Genomic DNA, 5,863 nt, shown 5'->3' with positions numbered 1-5,863 from the left:
CACATTAATATATAAACCTAATATACTATAAAGGATATGATAATTATGTATTCAAATAAGGTGCAATATATGAGCAACCGAGAAAACTGAACAACAGTCTGAGGCCTCTTGCACACGAATGTGTGCTGGCTGTGCCCCTGCTGCGGACCGCAAATTGCGATCCGCAATGCACGGGCACCGAGCATGGGGATGCCACTTGAATGGGGTCCGCGATCCGTCCGTCTCCCAAAAAGATACAACAGGTTCTATCTTTTAGCGGAACGGAAGCACGGAACGGAACCCCATGAAAGCACTCCGTAGTGCTTCCGTAGGGTTCCATTCCACATCTCTGGATTTGTGGACCCATTCAAGTGAATGGGTCCGCATCCGTGATGCGGAATGCACACGGCCAGTGCCCCGTGTATTGCGGACCCGCCGTATGCGGGCCGCAATTCAGCCACAGGGGGCACAAGGTCGCGTGAAAGAGGCCTGACTGCGGGCAAAATGTCAAACAGAGAGCTGAGGATAGCTGAGTGAAGTTTATCCCTAAAATAGAGGATTAGCAGAGAAACATTTTTCTCATTTGATCAAATATTACAGCTTGTTTTGATACATATTTATTATATCCTTTATGGGATATAAGATTTATATATTTATTTCTAATTAACAAATGGTATGATGTCATAGGGCATTGTGGACTGGTGCAGTAATGAATACATCATGATGTCATACTGGTGTTGATGCATTATGATATCCTAATGGTCTCTTTTGATGTCATAAGTAATGAATTATGATAAATATGATAATTAAAGAGGTTGTCTGGGTTCTAGATGTGGATGCCCTTTCTCTAGGCTAATTTCACACAAAGATGTTAGGGAAACACACTCTGTGTGATGGCTGCATTTCCCAGGCCGAACACTCCTCCTCTTACCGCAACTCAGCATCATCATGACTTATTATACTGCCAATGGGTCATTTTTCTACTGTCGTGTCTGCTAATCCTCTATTTTAGGGATAAACTTCACTCAGCTATCCTCAGCTCTCTGTTTGACATTTTGCCCGCAGTCAGGCCTCTTTCACGCGACCTTGTGCCCCCTGTGGCTGAATTGCGGCCCGCATACGGCGGGTCCGCAATACACGGGGCACTGGCCGTGTGCATTCCGCATCACGGATGCGGACCCATTCACTTGAATGGGTCCACAAATCCAGAGATGTGGAATGGAACCCTACGGAAGCACTACGGAGTGCTTTCATGGGGTTCCGTTCCGTGCTTCCGTTCCGCTAAAAGATAGAACCTGTTGTATCTTTTTGGGAGACGGACGGATCGCGGACCCCATTCAAGTGGCATCCCCATGCTCGGTGCCCGTGCATTGCGGATCGCAATTTGCGGTCCGCAGCAGGGGCACGGCCAGCACACATTCGTGTGCAAGAGGCCTCAGACTGTTGTTCAGTTTCCTCGGTTGCTCATATATTGCACCTTATTTGAATACATAATTATCATATCCTTTATAGTATATTAGGTTTATATATGAATTCAGGTTAGAAGAGTAGTGCTTGGCCTGGAAAATGCAGCCACAACCACATGTAGCGTGTTTCCCAGACTACACATGCTCATGTCAAGTTAGCCTTAGGATAGGTCAGAAAAATCACAGCCAGCCACTCCTCAGAACAGGTGGTCGGTGTGGTGCCGGTCCCCCCCAAACCAGTTCTGAGCAGTCGTTGGCTCAAAAAATAAACACAGAGGAATCAGCCAGACGCCCAACTCTATTCACTGCATAGTGGTCGGGCCAGGTTGCTGCAGCTTATCCTCCGTTCACTTGAAATTAAGCTGACCCCCACTGTTCTGATCCACAATCCATCCTAATGATAGGCTACTTTATTAAGAAGCCAGACAACCCTTTGACTACTTTCACACTAGCGTTAATATTTTCCGGTATTGAGATCCCTCATAGGGTCTCAATACCGGAAAAAAACGCTTCCATTTTGTGCCCATTCATTGTCAATAGGTTCAGAACGTAACTGAACAGAACGGAATTATCTAAAATGCATTCCATTCCGTTCTCATACTGGAGAGCATGCTGCGGTTTGCTTTCTGTCCTGCAAGTCAATGGGGACGGATCCATTTTCTCTGAAACAACAGAAAACGGATCCGCCCTCCCCTTTGACTTTTAATGGAGTTCATGACGGATCCGTCTTGGGTAAGTTAGAGATAATACAACCGGATCTGTTCATAACAGATGCAGACGGTTGTATTATCAGTAACGGAAGTGTTTTTGCTGAACCCTGCCGGATCCAGCAAAAACGCTAGTATGAAAGTAGCCTTAGGCTGTCTAGACCAGCACCAGATTTATCACAGGGGCTCAGGCTGGGTGATAAATCTGGTGCAGGGATAGACACTTCTCTCTGACTCTATACCAACTATTGGTTGACTTATTTTGAGACAGAGTTTTGATACAAAATGTTGCATCTTAGGCCACATCCCTTCCTACCAAGTCCTAGTTGCACCAAAATTGTCCCACTTTTTAGACAGATTCTAGGCGCAGACACATTAGTAAGTCTGGGCCACGGTGATTTGCTTTCATGTTTCCAGGTCCAAACCTCATCCTTGTATTTGATGTCCTTTCAGAATTTTTTTTAGATTAGATTTGATAGTATTGGTTGGTCAGATTTGATATCCTTGCAGTTGTTCAAAGAGGTTCTGTACCTAAATTTTTACAATATGACTGAGATAAGCAGGCTCGGACTGGCCCACCGGGGAGGCGGGGGATTTCTCGGTAGGCCCCCAGTCTCCTTCACCTGAAGATAAGACGGAGGAGTAATTATTTCTCTTGTTTCTCAGGAGCGATAATTATTGTAGCCACTAGGTGGCAGTATCGCACAGTGATGCAGCCTCTTACTGGTGTACATTGTACAAGAGGCCCCGCAGTATCTTCTAAACCTCCCGGGCTGCTAGCAGTAAAAGAGGAGAGAACATGTCTGGCCATCCTCCTGCCCTCCCTGCTGTCAGAAAACTGTAGTGGCTAGAGAGACGGACTCCTCTGCGGTGCTGGGCTGATTTCTCAGGTGTGTGACAGTAGTGAGCAGTAGGAGACTGTAGGGGGGAATTAGGGGATGTGTTTATAGTAGACTCAGATCTGTGTATGTGTGCTGCTCTCTGCAGAGTTCAGAGTGGCATTGGGGGGACCCTGCCCTAGGTCCCCCTAATGCCTCTGCCTTAGGTGCAACCCTCATAAGTGCCCCAGCTCCAGATGTCCCCACTCTAAATGCACTGCCTCTTCTCCAGTTACCCCTGCTCCAGGATCCACACTACTACCGTGCCTCAGGTAACCCTAATGTCTCTGTTTCAGTTATGACCCTCCGTTTTTGCCCTTTGCTCACGTTGCTTCTCTAGCACCTTTGCTTAGGCTTTGTTAAGGAAAAGGTTATGACCTGCAAAGGGGGTTGGACTTATGAATGAAAAATTCTACACAGTGAGTCTTTTTCTCCAGTATTGACACGTATGGTTTACATGGCGGTAGTGATAATATTCTGTATTTACAGGCATCACTGCTGCCATGTAAAGAGATACTGGTAGTGGAGTGGTGGAGGATTTAAAGGGGTTGTCTAGGTTTTCAAATTATCCTCTCCACACCATAGGGCATAACTATATGATTTGTGGAGTCCAATTCTGCGACCCCCGCTGATACCAGGAATGGATCCTATTGCCCCTTTTTGATGGTGTGGCAGGCCACACATATGCCCTGCTGCTCCATTTATTTTCTTTGGGACCACTGGAAATAGCCAGCACTGTACTCTGCCATCTCCAGCGACCCCATAGAGAATGGATGGAGAGGCAGGGCATATGCTCGACCTGCCACCCCAATCAAGAAGGGGGATCAGTGGGGCTCTAGCATTCAGACCCCCACGTATCACTTCCTTATCCCCGATCCTGTGGATAGAGAATAACTAGAAAAGTGGACACAGGTCCTTTAACAGGCGAGCATTTCTATTTTAGTTTGACATATATTTTGGGCCAGATTTTATTCAATTTTTGGTTGTTTACACCCAAAGAAGTATAGAGAATGTGGAAAAAGTCCAACAGGGAATGTGGTCTTTAGACCCTTGTGTAGATAGATTGGTAATAATGTAATTGAATGTCTCAGGACCACTTTATCCATGATCAGTGGGTGTTCCAGCAGTCAGACCCCAGCAATCTGATATTTATCACCTATCCTATAGATAGGCGATAGGTCATTATGGTAGGACAACCCTTTTAATTATACTGTAGATTATGTGCAATTTGAGGAGGTTAAGACTTGGTCAATTTCATGCCAGACATTTATGCTTAAAGGGGTTAAAGAGTTTGTCTCACTTCAGTAAATGGCATTTATCATGCAGTTAATACAAGGCACTTACTAAAGTATTGTGATTGTTCATATTGCCTCCTCTCCATCACATTATACACAGCACGTATCTTATTACCACTGTGTAATCCAGCAGTGGTGGCCGTGCTTACACACTATAGGGAAAGGCTGGAAGTGTTCATAGGCCAACACCTTTGCATATAGTTTTCAAGCACGGCCACCGCTGCTGGATTGCAGACATTGGCGGATCCAGGGGGGGGAGCAACGGGGCAATTGCCCTCCCTGAGCTGGCGGCGGCGGGGCACAGGGAGATGAGCGCTTCCATTGTGGAAGCGATCATCTCCATAGTCATCTGTATCGCCGTCCTCAGGACAGCGATACAGATGGCTGTGCTGAGGCAGGGGAGGGAGAGGCATTTTCCCTTCCTCTGATAGGCTGCAGGCACTAGGCTGGCAGCCTATCAGAGGGCGGAGCGATGACGTCATCGCGCCGCCTGAGCCGTACAGCGCAGGACACAGGCCAAAAGAGGCCTGCATCGCATCGCTGACGTGGAGATGAGTATAAGTGTTCTTTTTTTTAATATATACAATACTTTTACTGGCACATGGGTGGCTGTTATTACTGGCACATGGGGGGCTGTTATTGCTGGCACATGGGGGGCTGTTATTACTGGCACATGGGGGGGCTGTTATTGCTGGCACATGGGGGGGCTGTTATTGCTAGCACATGGGGGGCTGTTATTGCTGACACATGGGGGGGCTGTTATTGCTGGCACATGGGGGGGCTGTTATTACTGGCACATAGGGGGGCTGTTATTACTGGCACATGGGGGGCTATTATTACTGGCACATGGGGGGGCTGTTATTACTGGCACATGGGGGGCTGTTATTACTGGCACATGGGGGGCTTTTATTACTGGCACATGGGGGGGCCTGTTATTGCTTGCACATGGGGGGGCTGTTATTGCTGGCACATGGGGGGGCTGTTATTGCTGGCACATGAGGGGGCTGTAATTGCTGGCACATGGGGGGCTGTTATTACTGGCACATGGGGGGGGCTGTTATTGCTGGCACATGGGGGGCTGTTATTACTGGCACATGTGGGGGCTGTTATTGCTGGCACATGGGGGGCTGTTATTACTGGCACATGGGGGGGCTGTTATTACTGGCACTTGGGGGGCTGTTATTGCTGGCACATGGGTGGCTGTTATTATTGGCACCGGGGGGGCTGTTATTACTGGCACCTGGGGGCGCTGTTATTACTGGCACATGGGGGGGCTGTTATTACTGGCACAAGGGGGGCTGTTATTACTGGCACATGGGGGGCTGTTATTACTGGCACATGGGGGGCTGTTATTACTGGCACATGGGGTGGCTGTTATTACTGGCACATGGGGGGCTGTTATTACTGGCACATGGGGGGCTGTTATTACTGGCACATGGGGGGCTGTTATTACTGGCACATGAGGGGGCTGTTATTACTGGCACATGGGGGGGCTGTTATTACTGGCACATGGGGGGCTGTTATTACTGGCACATGGG

Source organism: Bufo bufo, chromosome 2, assembly GCF_905171765.1.
Source record: "Bufo bufo chromosome 2, aBufBuf1.1, whole genome shotgun sequence".
Taxonomy (NCBI): domain Eukaryota; kingdom Metazoa; phylum Chordata; class Amphibia; order Anura; family Bufonidae; genus Bufo; species Bufo bufo.
This window is presented reverse-complemented; position numbering follows the sequence as displayed.